General features: G+C 43.7%; 12 non-coding genes across 12 annotated transcripts; all 12 read left to right on the top strand.

Annotated features, from left to right (window-relative positions):
• The first annotated feature begins 6,932 nt into the window (after positions 1-6,932).
• LOC134109678 (U5 spliceosomal RNA) lies at positions 6,933-7,048 on the top strand. The gene has a single exon (XR_009943080.1). It is a non-coding gene; the product is annotated as a U5 spliceosomal RNA (small nuclear RNA).
• A 490-nt stretch (positions 7,049-7,538) lies between these two features.
• Positions 7,539-7,729, top strand: LOC134109611 (U2 spliceosomal RNA). The gene has a single exon (XR_009943020.1). It is a non-coding gene; the product is annotated as a U2 spliceosomal RNA (small nuclear RNA).
• Positions 7,730-7,988: 259 nt separating this feature from the next.
• LOC134109758 (U1 spliceosomal RNA) lies at positions 7,989-8,152 on the top strand. The gene has a single exon (XR_009943161.1). It is a non-coding gene; the product is annotated as a U1 spliceosomal RNA (small nuclear RNA).
• A 1,060-nt stretch (positions 8,153-9,212) lies between these two features.
• On the top strand, positions 9,213-9,328 carry LOC134109677 (U5 spliceosomal RNA). Its single transcript, XR_009943079.1, has one exon. It is a non-coding gene; the product is annotated as a U5 spliceosomal RNA (small nuclear RNA).
• A 490-nt stretch (positions 9,329-9,818) lies between these two features.
• LOC134109604 (U2 spliceosomal RNA) lies at positions 9,819-10,009 on the top strand. Its single transcript, XR_009943013.1, has one exon. It is a non-coding gene; the product is annotated as a U2 spliceosomal RNA (small nuclear RNA).
• A 259-nt stretch (positions 10,010-10,268) lies between these two features.
• LOC134109528 (U1 spliceosomal RNA) lies at positions 10,269-10,432 on the top strand. The gene has a single exon (XR_009942936.1). It is a non-coding gene; the product is annotated as a U1 spliceosomal RNA (small nuclear RNA).
• A 5,954-nt stretch (positions 10,433-16,386) lies between these two features.
• On the top strand, positions 16,387-16,502 carry LOC134109676 (U5 spliceosomal RNA). Its single transcript, XR_009943078.1, has one exon. It is a non-coding gene; the product is annotated as a U5 spliceosomal RNA (small nuclear RNA).
• Positions 16,503-16,992: 490 nt separating this feature from the next.
• Positions 16,993-17,183, top strand: LOC134109603 (U2 spliceosomal RNA). Its single transcript, XR_009943012.1, has one exon. It is a non-coding gene; the product is annotated as a U2 spliceosomal RNA (small nuclear RNA).
• Positions 17,184-17,442: 259 nt separating this feature from the next.
• LOC134109757 (U1 spliceosomal RNA) lies at positions 17,443-17,606 on the top strand. The gene has a single exon (XR_009943160.1). It is a non-coding gene; the product is annotated as a U1 spliceosomal RNA (small nuclear RNA).
• A 1,073-nt stretch (positions 17,607-18,679) lies between these two features.
• Positions 18,680-18,795, top strand: LOC134109675 (U5 spliceosomal RNA). Its single transcript, XR_009943077.1, has one exon. It is a non-coding gene; the product is annotated as a U5 spliceosomal RNA (small nuclear RNA).
• Positions 18,796-19,285: 490 nt separating this feature from the next.
• Positions 19,286-19,476, top strand: LOC134109602 (U2 spliceosomal RNA). Its single transcript, XR_009943011.1, has one exon. It is a non-coding gene; the product is annotated as a U2 spliceosomal RNA (small nuclear RNA).
• A 259-nt stretch (positions 19,477-19,735) lies between these two features.
• Positions 19,736-19,899, top strand: LOC134109756 (U1 spliceosomal RNA). The gene has a single exon (XR_009943159.1). It is a non-coding gene; the product is annotated as a U1 spliceosomal RNA (small nuclear RNA).
• The last annotated feature ends 675 nt before the right edge of the window (positions 19,900-20,574 follow it).

The raw sequence follows: 20,574 nt of genomic DNA, 5'->3' as shown, positions 1-20,574 counted from the left end.
ATTGTAATAATATATGAACAATGTAAGAATGAATGTCAGAGAACAACAGGCTATTGATTTTTATTTTAACACCCAGGGGAGAAGAGAATAAAGTGTCAGGTCAGGATGACAACTGCTGTAACCCTGTTATAACTTAGATTAAGGATCTCTTGAGTTATTATAAAGGGAACTGGTATATCATAACATTATAAATCTTGGGCCTATGAGACTAGCTGATTCCTCTGATAATTAATCAATCTTTAAGATTGTATTCCCTTTGATTAATCTGTTACCAAAGGATGACATGGATATTGAGAAATCATATTCAGTGGTGGGTAATGGAACCATTATGAACTATGATTTCAGCTTCGCTGAGAGATATGAGCCGTCAAGTAACTTAGTTAGCTGGAAATGTAGCTACCTGACATGACCGTCAAGAGCTTGGCCTTGAACGTTATTTGTGGGATAACACCAAATAAAATTTACAATGATGTTTATTATGGAGTATCGCGAGTAAAACCAGAACTTTTTACTGAGAGGTTGAACATGAACTAGCTGCCAAGTTACTTTACCTGCCGCACGACGTCTTGGCCAGCTCGCTCGCTCGCTAGCAAACATTAACTCTCCTCCAAACGACGATAGGGCAGTATAAATAATTATTGCTAAAAATAATTATCAATGATAGCCTGTTTCGCTGTTTCCGCTAGACTTGATAATTATCCTTGATAATTGTCAAGAATAAATTATTTTCAGCTCCGGCGGACTCGTACGATACCGTTTGGGTAGAGGTCTCTCATTGGTCGTCCACAGTCCGCTCCTTAGAGGTCTCTCATTGGTCGTCCACAGTCGGCTCCTGTGATGTGATTGGAAGTCCACAGTCATGTCGACCAATCATAACCCGTAACTGTCTACAGTCACTGTAGACTTTGCACTACTGTGGACTCGACCTCTGCGAATGGGGGTGAGCCGTACAGTAGTGCAATTCAATCGAAGACCATTTGCTTACAATCCACAGTAAAACTTGCAAAAATAGCGCCTCCTGGTGGACTACACATGGAATGTTTGATTAATGTTTGTTTACTTCCTGGTAGATCTCTATTGGCTCCTGAGCTGACTATTCATGGAATGTGTGATTAATGTTTGTTTACTTCCTGGTAGTTCTCTATTGGCCCGAGCTGATAGATTAATCCAATTATGCAACATTGTTTTTATTTACTCTATTGCTTTTTTACAGGACTGCTACATGGACTTCCCACCACTGGAATACATGCAAACAATATCACTTCAAATAGTCAATTAAAAGGCGTCCAAAATGTCTTACCTGCTTTTAGTGTCATTTAGACTGATGATCATCTGTATTGATTGCATGACTGGGAAATGTTTTGTTGTTTGTATTTTGATCATTATTGAAACATTTTCTACAGTGGTTTCTCTCACCATGGAAACATATAGACATCGATTTTGTTTAACATACTTATCTGTTTATATTGTTCTTGCTTTTTTTTCTTATTTTGCAGTATCTTATTCCAATTCACCAACTCAAATTTCTCTGTGTAACATGCGTGGCAATAAATGGTTTCTGATTCAGATTGTGATACCTGAAGTTATTATTGAATTGTGCAGAAATAGAAAATCTAGAAAGTATATTTGTAGCTGTTTATTTACTGTTTCTGAACTTATTTAAAATAAAAACTATTCTTGTGAGTTAATGTTTTATATGTGTTGACATGTAATGTGTACCCTTTTTATTTTCAAACTCCCTTATGACAATTGGAAGTGGTTTGATATTTCAGAACTGCCTAATGTTTTTATTCAAAACATATGAGATATTTTAATAAAGGCTTATAAACTTAATCTGGCACCCTATATTTATTTGTGTCTCTTATTTGTAATGGAAATAATGATTAATTTTCCACAACGCTTCACTGTAACACATTCTGCTTTATCAAGTAAAAGGGAGCACAATCATAAATATAACAGTACATCTGTCATAAAAGACACAATATGTAAACTATTTACAACATGCACAGGTATTTTAAGATCTACACTATTTACAACATGCACAGGTATTTTAAGATCTACACTATTTACAACATGCACAGGTATTTTAAGATCTACACTATTTACAACATGCACAGGTATTTTACAGGTATTTTAAGATATAAACTATTTACAACATGCACAGGGATCTTTACGATCTAAACTATTAACAATATGCACCGGGATTTTCACAAATATCTAAACTATACAATATAAAAAACACTGTGATGCAACTGCATAATATGCAGGTTGTCACTGTTTGTCCACAACAGAAATGAAGTGTTCGTAGCTGTCGTACACTGTTTTGTCCAGACCCTTGGAAGTTGACATCAATGTCACAGGGCAGAAAACCTTTCTTTTGTATTTTTTATGTCCCTGGGTCGGTCGGCCACAGCATGTACATAGAGGGAGTTTGTGCACCCGCGACACCTCGACTCCAACTGCAGAGGGTTGATCCATACTTTTTCGCTTGTACTGCGTGGATCTTGCCCAGGATGGTAAGCTTAAATCACAAGCAGTAGGCGGAGATGGCAGTGGAGGATGCGCAGGCAATATATGCCGAGTGGAGGGGCCAGCGCACTCAATGTTGGCTGTGGAGACAGATGTGGAGGGCAGAGGTCTGGTGATGGTGGAGGTGGCAGGGGTGGTTTTAACAGGCAGTTTCAGGAGTGGCAGTGGTGGTTGAGGCCGGGAGAGAGGCATCATCATGTCCGTCCTTCCCTTCAACACCTTAGTCCCTGCCGTGCTGGGCGTGGGCATGTACTCCATCAGAGGGTAGAGTGGTGGAGGGAGGACTGACGGCTGGTGGGGTGCTGGAGGGAGGTCAGCAGATGAAATTGAGGTGATCTTCGTTACAGTGGAGGACTGTTTTGTGGCATTCATGTTGAGGAGGCGCTCCTGACGTCGGATGAAGTCCCGCACGGTTTTAATGTTAATCTTTGGAAGGGGAATGCCAGCTTTGCACAGGATCGGATCCTCCACCAGAATCCGGTGCTGGATTCTTTCATATGACTTACAAATTGTGCTTTTCTCGGGACTGCAGCGAGATCCTTGAGGGGAGCGCAGCCACAGCAGTTTAATCAGTGTGTACATCAGCCTGTTGTGTTGAGCGCTGACGTCTTGTTGAGCCGGTGCGTAGCGCTTAGCCATCTTAAGCTTCTGAATCACAGCAGCATCAACCAGATCGTCTCTCTTAGTGCGGCAGTAGAGCGTGTTGCCCCAGTGCGTTCTGTAGAGCTGGTTGAACTGCTGCGGCTGCTTGTCGTGCTCCTCCACGGCGTTCCAGGCTTCGAGGACCTTGTTCCTCTGCTCAGTGGAAAGAGTCAGCTTGTCCTCTGTAAGGCTGATTTCCACCAGAGCAGAGCAGAACTTTTCCAGCCTTTCAAAGCCAGGAAGCGGGTTTGAACTGCAGGCATCAACCTGTTGACAAGTTTCCATATAAAAGTTCCAATGAGCACGTTATCACGTTAGCAATCAATGCATTGCATTTACATTTGACCACATATACATATACTCACAAAGGCTGGAGGGTCCACAGTTGCGGTTTCGTTGCTGGTGAGGTTAATGTGGGGCAGGATGGCATCCAACACGTCGGCACCAGCCTCCCCGTCGCTCTGGTAGGCTTCGTCGGCTTCTGGATCTGGGTTGGGCTGCCCATGCTGAACCACCTCCTCCTCTGGACCAGGTCCATCATTGATGATGTCCACGAGAGAAAATGGTTCAGATTCACCTGTGCTTTGGCTGAATAAATATTCCAACCCCAGCAACTCGTTGGAAGCAACATTGGCGGGGGCCCGGAAATTCTCCTCCACAGTCTCGCCGAACAGCTGCTGACAGCGGGTGTTGAGGCGGTCAATGAGCGGTGCAGAGTATGTCCTGTGGTTCCGTCCTTTGCCACCAAACACGGCGTCTGAACTCCTGTCCGAATTCCACCGCGCAATGCCACTCATCAGGTAAACCTGATAGGGCCGGGCTGCACAATGGGGACCTGAGTAGAGCAAAGTTAAGTTTTAATGTCAATTTGTCTTAATAACTCCACACTAGTACACAGCTGGTACACATGAGAGTAAAACCTTCACCTTGAGCTGGAATGTAACTAAGTACATTTAATTAAGTGATGAAGTCAAGTCCACCTTATTTTATCATTTTCATTTGAAGCTACTTACATGTCAATATATCTCTTTCAGACTATAACTTCTCATCCCCATCCTGTCCAGTGAAACATCCCCAAAAGTGTTGCTATTGTAAGAAGAAGAAGAATAAAGTGGTTCCCCACCTTTCCTTTTCTCTGTGGGTTTCTAACCTCCAGTCTGTGCTTGTCGAGCATGCTGGAATCATACACTTTAACTTAGTACTTCTATCAGTAATATAACTGCACTTGAGATAATGAAGAAAAAAAATAAACACTCATAATTCATCTATGCAAACAGACAGGCTCATACCAACTATATTCAAAATGCATAGCCTACAATGGTAATAACATGATAACGATATTATAACATTCTTACTATTTCACGTAGCCCACGTCGTTTGCCACAAGCCAGTGAAATGGTGCATTTTCATACTGGCCAAATGGAATAACGAGCTTTCCCAGACACAGCTGACGTGATGGTGCAGAGATTCCTTCTGCTCGAAGCAGCCGCTCTGCGTAGGCCAGGGAAGAGGCCTGCTCCAGCAGCTGGCTTGGAGGTTTGGGGAAGACCATCCTCTTCTCCCTGTAGTCACGGGCCTCTTTGGTAGGTACCACTACAGCCTGTTGCCGATGCCAAGGGGCATCTGGGTTCACGACGCGGATTACTGGGGTCGCCATCTCCTAATGAGCAATCCCACAACAACGACAAAAATATTACTATTGTTTAAAATATTGTAATAATATATGAACAATGTAAGAATGAATGTCAGAGAACAACAGGCTATTGATTTTTATTTTAACACCCAGGGGAGAAGAGAATAAAGTGTCAGGTCAGGATGACAACTGCTGTAACCCTGTTATAACTTAGATTAAGGATCTCTTGAGTTATTATAAAGGGAACTGGTATATCATAACATTATAAATCTTGGGCCTATGAGACTAGCTGATTCCTCTGATAATTAATCAATCTTTAAGATTGTATTCCCTTTGATTAATCTGTTACCAAAGGATGACATGGATATTGAGAAATCATATTCAGTGGTGGGTAATGGAACCATTATGAACTATGATTTCAGCTTCGCTGAGAGATATGAGCCGTCAAGTAACTTAGTTAGCTGGAAATGTAGCTACCTGACATGACCGTCAAGAGCTTGGCCTTGAACGTTATTTGTGGGATAACACCAAATAAAATTTACAATGATGTTTATTATGGAGTATCGCGAGTAAAACCAGAACTTTTTACTGAGAGGTTGAACATGAACTAGCTGCCAAGTTACTTTACCTGCCGCACGACGTCTTGGCCAGCTCGCTCGCTCGCTAGCAAACATTAACTCTCCTCCAAACGACGATAGGGCAGTATAAATAATTATTGCTAAAAATAATTATCAATGATAGCCTGTTTCGCTGTTTCCGCTAGACTTGATAATTATCCTTGATAATTGTCAAGAATAAATTATTTTCAGCTCCGGCGGACTCGTACGATACCGTTTGGGTAGAGGTCTCTCATTGGTCGTCCACAGTCCGCTCCTTAGAGGTCTCTCATTGGTCGTCCACAGTCGGCTCCTGTGATGTGATTGGAAGTCCACAGTCATGTCGACCAATCATAACCCGTAACTGTCTACAGTCACTGTAGACTTTGCACTACTGTGGACTCGACCTCTGCGAATTCCTCAAATGTGGGAATCTCGACTGCATAATTTGTGGTAGTGGGGGACTGCGTCCGCGCTCTCCCCTGATATTAGTGTCAAAGAAAAACCAGTGCTTTCCACTTGGACACATCTCTTTCAACTACTGTTGGTCCCCAAGATTGAGCCTCTTTGCCAACAATGGACCAGTATACTCACCACTGGAGTGTTAAACCACTGAGTGATTGTCTGAATTAACAGTAAACCAACAACATTTCAGGAGGGCCTTACAATTTTTGATTGAAAAAAAATCAATGACTTTTGAGGTTTGTTTTTGGGTGATTCCATTTTCGGACAGAGGTGCCTGAAAGTGAAATCACTGTCTGAATTCAAAGTGAATTCAACAAGAGTTCATCAGGAGCTTGCACGTGTGTGCTCGTGTGCATGCTCTACCCATGGTGGCCCTGAGCTTGTGTGTGAAGTTTGCAGAGTGCGGCTGTCAGTCCAAGACAGGTCTCCAAGAATTTGTGAAACCGACCACTACAAACCGGGAAATGAGTTTGGATTTTGCCTGCAACTCTGTCTTGGTTGGTGCTGGGCTGCTGAAATTTGGACCAGCTCCTCCCGGGGCCCTCAGGGGGGCCACTGTAGATTTTGGGCCCAATAGGAGGTTCCCCTGGGGAAGCTCCCATTGACTCCCATTCAGTCCGAGTGTGTGTGTGTGTGCGTGCACGTGTGTACTTGCGTGCATGCTCTTCCCGTGGTGGCCCTGAGCCTGTGTGTGAAGTTTTCAGAGTGCAGGGCAGTCCGCACTCTCCACTGATATTAGTGTCAAAGAAAAACCAGTGCTTTTCACTTGCACACATCTCTTTGAACTACTGTTGGTCCCCAAGATTGAGCTTCTTTGCCAACAATGGACCTGTTTACTCACCACTGGAGTGTTAAATCACTGAATGATTGTCTGAATTCAAAGTAAACAGACAACATTTCAGGAGGGCCTTACAATTTTTGATTGAAAAGAAATCATAGATTTTTTGAGGAAAGGGGGCTGGGAAATGGGTTAGGCTTTGGACACCCGCAGCTCAACCACTCCCTACCGCAAGAGGGATTACTTGTTCCACAGGGATATAGGGCTGCCTTTCACCTGATTGTGCTACTGACTTTGGTTTCTCTTCAATACGCATAAGTCTTTCGCCTTTTACTAAAGACTTCCGTGGAGAGGAACAACAATGAGTTGACCTTATTTTTTGCCAGGCTCTGCTATTTGGCTAAGCCTCATGTACTTGTAAGAAAAAGAAATTAGTACGATGGAAGAGCCTGTCATTTGAGTAAACTTATTCCTGGAGTCTCTGGTTGAGCTTTGGATCAAGTCTCAAATTACTGTCTGAATTTAGAGTGAAATCAAGATTTAGGCAGGAGCTTACACTTTTTATTGCAAAAAAACGAATCATTTTTGAGGGCTGTTTGGGGTTAGTTCCATTTTTAGACAGAGGTGCCTAAAAGTGAAATCACTCTCTGAATTAGAAGTGAATTCAACAAGAGTTCATCAAGAGCTTACACTTTTGATTGGAAGGAATCAACAAGAGTTCATCAAGAGCTTACACTTTTGATTGGAAGGAAATCAAAGATTTTTAAGAATACAGGCTGCGTGGGGAGTGGGATGTTAAGTAACAGGCGACTGCCACGCCCATTTGTATGAGCCGCACCCCGACATTTGAGAGATGCGCTAGTCCGTTGGGTCTGGAGGCAAACATTCATGTGTCATCGCTTCTCGGCCTTTTGGCTAAGACCAAGTGTAGTATCTGTTCTTATCAGTTTAATATCTGATATGTCCTCTATATGAGGACTACATATTAAGCCGATTTTTAGCTCTGGGAGATGAAAAAGGGGCTTGCTCTGCTCACTCCAAGCATTTACCCGGTATTGCAGCACTTCCGGGAACGGTGCAACCTTTATCTTGTGAAAAAAATAACTGGTGACCCAATTCATTGGTGTAGTCTAGGTAGTTGGTTTGCCTCTGTGTACAAGTCTCAACTGGCTGAGACTTTTGGCAAGCAACTGATATGTTTACTCATCAATTGTGCCTTTATTTTGCATTTCACACTGATCACTGATTTTAAATTCACTGATCTGTGAGGACTGTGCCATCTGGGAACCGTCACCCCAAGTGCTCTGTTTGGGAATACCACTCCTGTCTCTGTCACTACCAACTTATACTTACCTGGCAGGGGAGATACCATGATCACAAAGGTGGTTCACCCAGGGCGAGGCTCAGCCATTGCACTCCGGCTGTGTTGACCACTGCGAATTCCTCAAATGTGGGAATCTCGACTGCATAATTTGTGGTAGTGGGGGACTGCGTCCGCGCTCTCCCCTGATATTAGTGTCAAAGAAAAACCAGTGCTTTCCACTTGGACACATCTCTTTCAACTACTGTTGGTCCCCAAGATTGAGCCTCTTTGCCAACAATGGACCAGTATACTCACCACTGGAGTGTTAAACCACTGAGTGATTGTCTGAATTAACAGTAAACCAACAACATTTCAGGAGGGCCTTACAATTTTTGATTGAAAAAAAATCAATGACTTTTGAGGTTTGTTTTTGGGTGATTCCATTGTCGGAAAGAGGTGCCTGAAAGTGAAATCACTGTCTGAATTCAAAGTGAATTCAACAAGAGTTCATCAGGAGCTTGCACGTGTGTGCTCGTGTGCATGCTCTACCCATGGTGGCCCTGAGCTTGTGTGTGAAGTTTGCAGAGTGCGGCTGTCAGTCCAATAATTTGTGAAACCGACCACTACAAACCGGGAAATGAGTTTGGATTTTGCCTGCAACTCTGTCTTGGTTGGTGCTGGGCTTCTGAAATTTGGACCAGCTCCTCCTGGGGCCCTCAGGGGGGCCACTGTAGATTTTGGGCCCAATAGGAGGTTCCCCTGGGGAAGCTCCCATTGACTCCCATTCAGTCCGAGTGTGTGTGTGTGTGCGTGCACGTGTGTACTTGCGTGCATGCTCTTCCCGTGGTGGCCCTGAGCCTGTGTGTGAAGTTTTCAGAGTGCAGGGCAGTGTTTTTGTGGTAGTTGGGGACTGCGTCCGCACTCTCCACTGATATTAGTGTCAAAGAAAAACCAGTGCTTTTCACTTGCACACATCTCTTTGAACTACTGTTGGTCCCCAAGATTGAGCTTCTTTGCCAACAATGGACCTGTTTACTCACCACTGGAGTGTTAAATCACTGAATGATTGTCTGAATTCACAGTAAACAGACAACATTTCAGGAGGGCCTTACAATTTTTGATTGAAAAGAAATCATAGATTTTTTGAGGAAAGGGGGCTGGGAAATGGGTTAGGCTTTGGACACCCGCAGCTCAACCACTCCCTACCGCAAGAGGGATTACTTGTTCCACAGGGATATAGGGCTGCCTTTCACCTGATTGTGCTACTGACTTTGGTTTCTCTTCAATACGCATAAGTCTTTCGCCTTTTACTAAAGACTTCCGTGGAGAGGAACAACAATGAGTTGACCTTATTTTTTGCCAGGCTCTGCTATTTGGCTAAGCCTCATGTACTTGTAAGAAAAAGAAATTAGTACGATGGAAGAGCCTGTCATTTGAGTAAACTTATTCCTGGAGTCTCTGGTTGAGCTTTGGATCAAGTCTCAAATTACTGTCTGAATTTAGAGTGAAATCAAGATTTAGGCAGGAGCTTACACTTTTTATTGCAAAAAAACGAATCATTTTTGAGGGCTGTTTGGGGTTAGTTCCATTTTTAGACAGAGGTGCCTAAAAGTGAAATCACTCTCTGAATTATAAGTGAATTCAACAAGAGTTAATCAAGAGCTTACACTTTTGATTGGAAGGAATCAACAAGAGTTCATCAAGAGCTTACACTTTTGATTGGAAGGAAATCAAAGATTTTTAAGAATACAGGCTGCGTGGGGAGTGGGATGTTAAGTAACAGGCGACTGCCACGCCCATTTGTATGAGCCGCACCCCGACATTTGAGAGATGCGCTAGTCCGTTGGGTCTGGAGGCAAACATTCATGTGTCATCGCTTCTCGGCCTTTTGGCTAAGATCAAGTGTAGTATCTGTTCTTATCAGTTTAATATCTGATATGTCCTCTATATGAGGACTACATATTAAGCCGATTTTTAGCTCTGGGAGATGAAAAACGGGCTTGCTCTGCTCACTCCAAGCATTGACCCGGTATTGCAGCACTTCCGGGAACGGTGCAACCTTTATCTTGTGAAAAAAATAACTGGTGACCCAATTCATTGGTGTAGTCTAGGTAGTTGGTTTGCCTCTGTGTACAAGTCTCAACTGGCTGAGACTTTTGGCAAGCAACTGATATGTTTACTCATCAATTGTGCCTTTATTTTGCATTTCACACTGATCACTGATTTTAAATTCACTGATCTGTGAGGACGGTGCCTTCTGGGAACCGTCACCCCAAGTGCTCTGTTTGGGAATACCACTCCTGTCTCTGTCACTACCAACTTATACTTACCTGGCAGGGGAGATACCATGATCACAAAGGTGGTTCACCCAGGGCGAGGCTCAGCCATTGCACTCCGGCTGTGTTGACCACTGCGAATGGGGGTGAGCCGTACAGTAGTGCAATTCAATCGAAGACCATTTGCTTACAATCCACAGTAAAACTTGCAAAAATAGCGCCTCCTGGTGGACTACACATGGAATGTTTGATTAATGTTTGTTTACTTCCTGGTAGATCTCTATTGGCTCCTGAGCTGACTATTCATGGAATGTGTGATTAATGTTTGTTTACTTCCTGGTAGTTCTCTATTGGCCCGAGCTGATAGATTAATCCAATTATGCAACATTGTTTTTATTTACTCTATTGCTTTTTTACAGGACTGCTACATGGACTTCCCACCACTGGAATACATGCAAACAATATCACTTCAAATAGTCAATTAAAAGGCGTCCAAAATGTCTTACCTGCTTTTAGTGTCATTTAGACTGATGATCATCTGTATTGATTGCATGACTGGGAAATGTTTTGTTGTTTGTATTTTGATCATTATTGAAACATTTTCTACAGTGGTTTCTCTCACCATGGAAACATATAGACATCGATTTTGTTTAACATACTTATCTGTTTATATTGTTCTTGCTTTTTTTTCTTATTTTGCAGTATCTTATTCCAATTCACCAACTCAAATTTCTCTGTGTAACATGCGTGGCAATAAATGGTTTCTGATTCAGATTGTGATACCTGAAGTTATTATTGAATTGTGCAGAAATAGAAAATCTAGAAAGTATATTTGTAGCTGTTTATTTACTGTTTCTGAACATATTTAAAATAAAAACTATTCTTGTGAGTTAATGTTTTATATGTGTTGACATGTAATGTGTACCCTTTTTATTTTCAAACTCCCTTATGACAATTGGAAGTGGTTTGATATTTCAGAACTGCCTAATGTTTTTATTCAAAACATATGAGATATTTTAATAAAGGCTTATAAACTTAATCTGGCACCCTATATTTATTTGTGTCTCTTATTTGTAATGGAAATAATGATTAATTTTCCACAACGCTTCACTGTAACACATTCTGCTTTATCAAGTAAAAGGGAGCACAATCATAAATATAACAGTACATCTGTCATAAAAGACACAATATGTAAACTATTTACAACATGCACAGGTATTTTAAGATCTACACTATTTACAACATGCACAGGTATTTTAAGATCTACACTATTTACAACATGCACAGGTATTTTAAGATCTACACTATTTACAACATGCACAGGTATTTTACAGGTATTTTAAGATATAAACTATTTACAACATGCACAGGGATCTTTACGATCTAAACTATTAACAATATGCACCGGGATTTTCACAAATATCTAAACTATACAATATAAAAAACACTGTGATGCAACTGCATAATATGCAGGTTGTCACTGTTTGTCCACAACAGAAATGAAGTGTTCGTAGCTGTCGTACACTGTTTTGTCCAGACCCTTGGAAGTTGACATCAATGTCACAGGGCAGAAAACCTTTCTTTTGTATTTTTTATGTCCCTGGGTCGGTCGGCCACAGCATGTACATAGAGGGAGTTTGTGCACCCGCGACACCTCGACTCCAACTGCAGAGGGTTGATCCATACTTTTTCGCTTGTACTGCGTGGATCTTGCCCAGGATGGTAAGCTTAAATCACAAGCAGTAGGCGGAGATGGCAGTGGAGGATGCGCAGGCAATATATGCCGAGTGGAGGGGCCAGCGCACTCAATGTTGGCTGTGGAGACAGATGTGGAGGGCAGAGGTCTGGTGATGGTGGAGGTGGCAGGGGTGGTTTTAACAGGCAGTTTCAGGAGTGGCAGTGGTGGTTGAGGCCGGGAGAGAGGCATCATCATGTCCGTCCTTCCCTTCAACACCTTAGTCCCTGCCGTGCTGGGCGTGGGCATGTACTCCATCAGAGGGTAGAGTGGTGGAGGGAGGACTGACGGCTGGTGGGGTGCTGGAGGGAGGTCAGCAGATGAAATTGAGGTGATCTTCGTTACAGTGGAGGACTGTTTTGTGGCATTCATGTTGAGGAGGCGCTCCTGACGTCGGATGAAGTCCCGCACGGTTTTAATGTTAATCTTTGGAAGGGGAATGCCAGCTTTGCACAGGATCGGATCCTCCACCAGAATCCGGTGCTGGATTCTTTCATATGACTTACAAATTGTGCTTTTCTCGGGACTGCAGCGAGATCCTTGAGGGGAGCGCAGCCACAGCAGTTTAATCAGTGTGTACATCAGCCTGTTGTGTTGAGCGCTGACGTCTTGTTGAGCCGGTGCGTAGCGCTTAGCCATCTTAAGCTTCTGAATCACAGCAGCATCAACCAGATCGTCTCTCTTAGTGCGGCAGTAGAGCGTGTTGCCCCAGTGCGTTCTGTAGAGCTGGTTGAACTGCTGCGGCTGCTTGTCGTGCTCCTCCACGGCGTTCCAGGCTTCGAGGACCTTGTTCCTCTGCTCAGTGGAAAGAGTCAGCTTGTCCTCTGTAAGGCTGATTTCCACCAGAGCAGAGCAGAACTTTTCCAGCCTTTCAAAGCCAGGAAGCGGGTTTGAACTGCAGGCATCAACCTGTTGACAAGTTTCCATATAAAAGTTCCAATGAGCACGTTATCACGTTAGCAATCAATGCATTGCATTTACATTTGACCACATATACATATACTCACAAAGGCTGGAGGGTCCACAGTTGCGGTTTCGTTGCTGGTGAGGTTAATGTGGGGCAGGATGGCATCCAACACGTCGGCACCAGCCTCCCCGTCGCTCTGGTAGGCTTCGTCGGCTTCTGGATCTGGGTTGGGCTGCCCATGCTGAACCACCTCCTCCTCTGGACCAGGTCCATCATTGATGATGTCCACGAGAGAAAATGGTTCAGATTCACCTGTGCTTTGGCTGAATAAATATTCCAACCCCAGCAACTCGTTGGAAGCAACATTGGCGGGGGCCCGGAAATTCTCCTCCACAGTCTCGCCGAACAGCTGCTGACAGCGGGTGTTGAGGCGGTCAATGAGCGGTGCAGAGTATGTCCTGTGGTTCCGTCCTTTGCCACCAAACACGGCGTCTGAACTCCTGTCCGAATTCCACCGCGCAATGCCACTCATCAGGTAAACCTGATAGGGCCGGGCTGCACAATGGGGACCTGAGTAGAGCAAAGTTAAGTTTTAATGTCAATTTGTCTTAATAACTCCACACTAGTACACAGCTGGTACACATGAGAGTAAAACCTTCACCTTGAGCTGGAATGTAACTAAGTACATTTAATTAAGTGATGAAGTCAAGTCCACCTTATTTTATCATTTTCATTTGAAGCTACTTACATGTCAATATATCTCTTTCAGACTATAACTTCTCATCCCCATCCTGTCCAGTGAAACATCCCCAAAAGTGTTGCTATTGTAAGAAGAAGAAGAATAAAGTGGTTCCCCACCTTTCCTTTTCTCTGTGGGTTTCTAACCTCCAGTCTGTGCTTGTCGAGCATGCTGGAATCATACACTTTAACTTAGTACTTCTATCAGTAATATAACTGCACTTGAGATAATGAAGAAAAAAAATAAACACTCATAATTCATCTATGCAAACAGACAGGCTCATACCAACTATATTCAAAATGCATAGCCTACAATGGTAATAACATGATAACGATATTATAACATTCTTACTATTTCACGTAGCCCACGTCGTTTGCCACAAGCCAGTGAAATGGTGCATTTTCATACTGGCCAAATGGAATAACGAGCTTTCCCAGACACAGCTGACGTGATGGTGCAGAGATTCCTTCTGCTCGAAGCAGCCGCTCTGCGTAGGCCAGGGAAGAGGCCTGCTCCAGCAGCTGGCTTGGAGGTTTGGGGAAGACCATCCTCTTCTCCCTGTAGTCACGGGCCTCTTTGGTAGGTACCACTACAGCCTGTTGCCGATGCCAAGGGGCATCTGGGTTCACGACGCGGATTACTGGGGTCGCCATCTCCTAATGAGCAATCCCACAACAACGACAAAAATATTACTATTGTTTAAAATATTGTAATAATATATGAACAATGTAAGAATGAATGTCAGAGAACAACAGGCTATTGATTTTTATTTTAACACCCAGGGGAGAAGAGAATAAAGTGTCAGGTCAGGATGACAACTGCTGTAACCCTGTTATAACTTAGATTAAGGATCTCTTGAGTTATTATAAAGGGAACTGGTATATCATAACATTATAAATCTTGGGCCTATGAGACTAGCTGATTCCTCTGATAATTAATCAATCTTTAAGATTGTATTCCCTTTGATTAATCTGTTACCAAAGGATGACATGGATATTGAGAAATCATATTCAGTGGTGGGTAATGGAACCATTATGAACTATGATTTCAGCTTCGCTGAGAGATATGAGCCGTCAAGTAACTTAGTTAGCTGGAAATGTAGCTACCTGACATGACCGTCAAGAGCTTGGCCTTGAACGTTATTTGTGGGATAACACCAAATAAAATTTACAATGATGTTTATTATGGAGTATCGCGAGTAAAACCAGAACTTTTTACTGAGAGGTTGAACATGAACTAGCTGCCAAGTTACTTTACCTGCCGCACGACGTCTTGGCCAGCTCGCTCGCTCGCTAGCAAACATTAACTCTCCTCCAAACGACGATAGGGCAGTATAAATAATTATTGCTAAAAATAATTATCAATGATAGCCTGTTTCGCTGTTTCCGCTAGACTTGATAATTATCCTTGATAATTGTCAAGAATAAATTATTTTCAGCTCCGGCGGACTCGTACGATACCGTTTGGGTAGAGGTCTCTCATTGGTCGTCCACAGTCCGCTCCTTAGAGGTCTCTCATTGGTCGTCCACAGTCGGCTCCTGTGATGTGATTGGAAGTCCACAGTCATGTCGACCAATCATAACCCGTAACTGTCTACAGTCACTGTAGACTTTGCACTACTGTGGACTCGACCTCTGCGAATTCCTCAAATGTGGGAATCTCGACTGCATAATTTGTGGTAGTGGGGGACTGCGTCCGCGCTCTCCCCTGATATTAGTGTCAAAGAAAAACCAGTGCTTTCCACTTGGACACATCTCTTTCAACTACTGTTGGTCCCCAAGATTGAGCCTCTTTGCCAACAATGGACCAGTATACTCACCACTGGAGTGTTAAACCACTGAGTGATTGTCTGAATTAACAGTAAACCAACAACATTTCAGGAGGGCCTTACAATTTTTGATTGAAAAAAAATCAATGACTTTTGAGGTTTGTTTTTGGGTGATTCCATTTTCGGACAGAGGTGCCTGAAAGTGAAATCACTGTCTGAATTCAAAGTGAATTCAACAAGAGTTCATCAGGAGCTTGCACGTGTGTGCTCGTGTGCATGCTCTACCCATGGTGGCCCTGAGCTTGTGTGTGAAGTTTGCAGAGTGCGGCTGTCAGTCCAAGACAGGTCTCCAAGAATTTGTGAAACCGACCACTACAAACCGGGAAATGAGTTTGGATTTTGCCTGCAACTCTGTCTTGGTTGGTGCTGGGCTGCTGAAATTTGGACCAGCTCCTCCCGGGGCCCTCAGGGGGGCCACTGTAGATTTTGGGCCCAATAGGAGGTTCCCCTGGGGAAGCTCCCATTGACTCCCATTCAGTCCGAGTGTGTGTGTGTGTGCGTGCACGTGTGTACTTGCGTGCATGCTCTTCCCGTGGTGGCCCTGAGCCTGTGTGTGAAGTTTTCAGAGTGCAGGGCAGTGTTTTTGTGGTAGTTGGGGACTGCGTCCGCACTCTCCACTGATATTAGTGTCAAAGAAAAACCAGTGCTTTTCACTTGCACACATCTCTTTGAACTACTGTTGGTCCCCAAGATTGAGCTTCTTTGCCAACAATGGACCTGTTTACTCACCACTGGAGTGTTAAATCACTGAATGATTGTCTGAATTCACAGTAAACAGACAACATTTCAGGAGGGCCTTACAATTTTTGATTGAAAAGAAATCATAGATTTTTTGAGGAAAGGGGGCTGGGAAATGGGTTAGGCTTTGGACACCCGCAGCTCAACCACTCCCTACCGCAAGAGGGATTACTTGTTCCACAGGGATATAGGGCTGCCTTTCACCTGATTGTGCTACTGACTTTGGTTTCTCTTCAATACGCATAAGTCTTTCGCCTTTTACTAAAGACTTCCGTGGAGAGGAACAACAATGAGTTGACCTTATTTTTTGCCAGGCTCTGCTATTTGGCTAAGCCTCATGTACTTGTAAGAAAAAGAAATTAGTACGATGGAAGAGCCTGTCATTTGAGTAAACTTATTCCTGGAGTCTCTGGTTGAGCTTTGGATCAAGTCTCAAATTACTGTCTGAATTTAGAGTGAAATCAAGATTTAGGCAGGAGCTTACACTTTTTATTGCAAAAAAACGAATCATTTTTGAGGGCTGTTTGGGGTTAGTTCCATTTTTAGACAGAGGTGCCTAAAAGTGAAATCACTCTCTGAATTATAAGTGAATTCAACAAGAGTTAATCAAGAGCTTACACTTTTGATTGGAAGGAATCAACAAGAGTTCATCAAGAGCTTACACTTTTGATTGGAAGGAAATCAAAGATTTTTAAGAATACAGGCTGCGTGGGGAGTGGGATGTTAAGTAACAGGCGACTGCCACGCCCATTTGTATGAGCCGCACCCCGACATTTGAGAGATGCGCTAGTCCGTTGGGTCTGGAGGCAAACATTCATGTGTCATCGCTTCTCGGCCTTTTGGCTAAGATCAAGTGTAGTATCTGTTCTTATCAGTTTAATATCTGATATGTCCTCTATATGAGGACTACATATTAAGCCGATTTTTAGCTCTGGGAGATGAAAAACGGGCTTGCTCTGCTCACTCCAAGCATTGACCCGGTATTGCAGCACTTCCGGGAACGGTGCAACCTTTATCTTGTGAAAAAAATAACTGGTGACCCAATTCATTGGTGTAGTCTAGGTAGTTGGTTTGCCTCTGTGTACAAGTCTCAACTGGCTGAGACTTTTGGCAAGCAACTGATATGTTTACTCATCAATTGTGCCTTTATTTTGCATTTCACACTGATCACTGATTTTAAATTCACTGATCTGTGAGGACGGTGCCATCTGGGAACCGTCACCCCAAGTGCTCTGTTTGGGAATACCACTCCTGTCTCTGTCACTACCAACTTATACTTACCTGGCAGGGGAGATACCATGATCACAAAGGTGGTTCACCCAGGGCGAGGCTCAGCCATTGCACTCCGGCTGTGTTGACCACTGCGAATTCCTCAAATGTGGGAATCTCGACTGCATAATTTGTGGTAGTGGGGGACTGCGTCCGCGCTCTCCCCTGATATTAGTGTCAAAGAAAAACCAGTGCTTTCCACTTGGACACCTCTCTTTCAACTACTGTTGGTCCCCAAGATTGAGCCTCTTTGCCAACAATGGACCAGTATACTCACCACTGGAGTGTTAAACCACTGAGTGATTGTCTGAATTAACAGTAAACCAACAACATTTCAGGAGGGCCTTACAATTTTTGATTGAAAAAAAATCAATGACTTTTGAGGTTTGTTTTTGGGTGATTCCATTTTCGGACAGAGGTGCCTGAAAGTGAAATCACTGTCTGAATTCAAAGTGAATTCAACAAGAGTTCATCAGGAGCTTGCACGTGTGTGCTCGTGTGCATGCTCTACCCATGGTGGCCCTGAGCTTGTGTGTGAAGTTTGCAGAGTGCGGCTGTCAGTCCAAGACAGGTCTCCAAGAATTTGTGAAACCGACCACTACAAACCGGGAAATGAGTTTGGATTTTGCCTGCAACTCTGTCTTGGTTGGTGCTGGGCTGCTGAAATTTGGACCAGCTCCTCCCGGGGCCCTCAGGGGGGCCACTGTAGATTTTGGGCCCAATAGGAGGTTCCCCTGGGGAAGCTCCCATTGACTCCCATTCAGTCCGAGTGTGTGTGTGTGTGCGTGCACGTGTGTACTTGCGTGCATGCTCTTCCCGTGGTGGCCCTGAGCCTGTGTGTGAAGTTTTCAGAGTGCAGGGCAGTGTTTTTGTGGTAGTTGGGGACTGCGTCCGCACTCTCCACTGATATTAGTGTCAAAGAAAAACCAGTGCTTTTCACTTGCACACATCTCTTTGAACTACTGTTGGTCCCCAAGATTGAGCTTCTTTGCCAACAATGGACCTGTTTACTCACCACTGGAGTGTTAAATCACTGAATGATTGTCTGAATTCACAGTAAACAGACAACATTTCAGGAGGGCCTTACAATTTTTGATTGAAAAGAAATCATAGATTTTTTGAGGAAAGGGGGCTGGGAAATGGGTTAGGCTTTGGACACCCGCAGCTCAACCACTCCCTACCGCAAGAGGGATTACTTGTTCCACAGGGATATAGGGCTGCCTTTCACCTGATTGTGCTACTGACTTTGGTTTCTCTTCAATACGCATAAGTCTTTCGCCTTTTACTAAAGACTTCCGTGGAGAGGAACAACAATGAGTTGACCTTATTTTTTGCCAGGCTCTGCTATTTGGCTAAGCCTCATGTACTTGTAAGAAAAAGAAATTAGTACGATGGAAGAGCCTGTCATTTGAGTAAACTTATTCCTGGAGTCTCTGGTTGAGCTTTGGATCAAGTCTCAAATTACTGTCTGAATTTAGAGTGAAATCAAGATTTAGGCAGGAGCTTACACTTTTTATTGCAAAAAAACGAATCATTTTTGAGGGCTGTTTGGGGTTAGTTCCATTTTTAGACAGAGGTGCCTAAAAGTGAAATCACTCTCTGAATTATAAGTGAATTCAACAAGAGTTAATCAAGAGCTTACACTTTTGATTGGAAGGAATCAACAAGAGTTCATCAAGAGCTTACACTTTTGATTGGAAGGAAATCAAAGATTTTTAAGAATACAGGCTGCGTGGGGAGTGGGATGTTAAGTAACAGGCGACTGCCACGCCCATTTGTATGAGCCGCACCCCGACATTTGAGAGATGCGCTAGTCCGTTGGGTCTGGAGGCAAACATTCATGTGTCATCGCTTCTCGGCCTTTTGGCTAAGATCAAGTGTAGTATCTGTTCTTATCAGTTTAATATCTGATATGTCCTCTATATGAGGACTACATATTAAGCCGATTTTTAGCTCTGGGAGATGAAAAACGGGCTTGCTCTGCTCACTCCAAGCATTGACCCGGTATTGCAGCACTTCCGGGAACGGTGCAACCTTTATCTTGTAAAAATAATAACTTGTGACCCAATTCATTGGTGTAGTCTAGGTAGTTGGTTTGCCTCTGTGTACAAGTCTCAACTGGCTGAGACTTTTGGCAAGCAACTGATATGTTTACTCATCAATTGTGCCTTTATTTTGCATTTCACACTGATCACTGATTTTAAATTCACTGATCTGTGAGGACGGTGCCATCTGGGAACCGTCACCCCAAGTGCTCTGTTTGGGAATACCACTCCTGTCTCTGTCACTACCAACTTATACTTACCTGGCAGGGGAGATACCATGATCACAAAGGTGGTTCACCCAGGGCGAGGCTCAGCCATTGCACTCCGGCTGTGTTGACCACTGCGAATTCCTCAAATGTGGGAATCTCGACTGCATAATTTGTGGTAGTGGGGGACTGCGTCCGCGCTCTCCCCTGATATTAGTGTCAAAGAAAAACCAGTGCTTTCCACTTGGACACATCTCTTTCAACTACTGTTGGTCCCCAAGATTGAGCCTCTTTGCCAACAATGGACCAGTATACTCACCACTGGAGTGTTAAACCACTGAGTGATTGTCTGAATTAACAGTAAACCAACAACATTTCAGGAGGGCCTTACAATTTTTGATTGAAAAAAAATCAATGACTTTTGAGGTTTGTTTTTGGGTGATTCCATTTTCGGACAGAGGTGCCTGAAAGTGAAATCACTGTCTGAATTCAAAGTGAATTCAACAAGGGTTCATCAGGAGCTTGCACGTGTGTGCTCGTGTGCATGCTCTACCCATGGTGGCCCTTAGCTTGTGTGTGAAGTTTGCAGAGTGCGGCTGTCAGTCCAATAATTTGTGAAACCGACCACTACAAACCGGGAAATGAGTTTGGATTTTGCCTGCAACTCTGTCTTGGTTGGTGCTGGGCTTCTGAAATTTGGACCAGCTCCTCCTGGGGCCCTCAGGGGGGCCACTGTAGATTTTGGGCCCAATAGGAGGTTCCCCTGGGGAAGCTCCCATTGACTCCCATTCAGTCCGAGTGTGTGTGTGTGTGCGTGCACGTGTGTACTTGCGTGCATGCTCTTCCCGTGGTGGCCCTGAGCCTGTGTGTGAAGTTTTCAGAGTG

The sequence above is a fragment of the Pungitius pungitius genome, unplaced genomic scaffold (assembly GCF_949316345.1).
Source record: "Pungitius pungitius unplaced genomic scaffold, fPunPun2.1 scaffold_38, whole genome shotgun sequence".
NCBI classification, from domain to species: domain Eukaryota; kingdom Metazoa; phylum Chordata; class Actinopteri; order Perciformes; family Gasterosteidae; genus Pungitius; species Pungitius pungitius.
The sequence above is the reverse complement of the archived record's forward strand: the minus strand, read 5'-3'. Positions and strand labels throughout refer to the sequence as shown.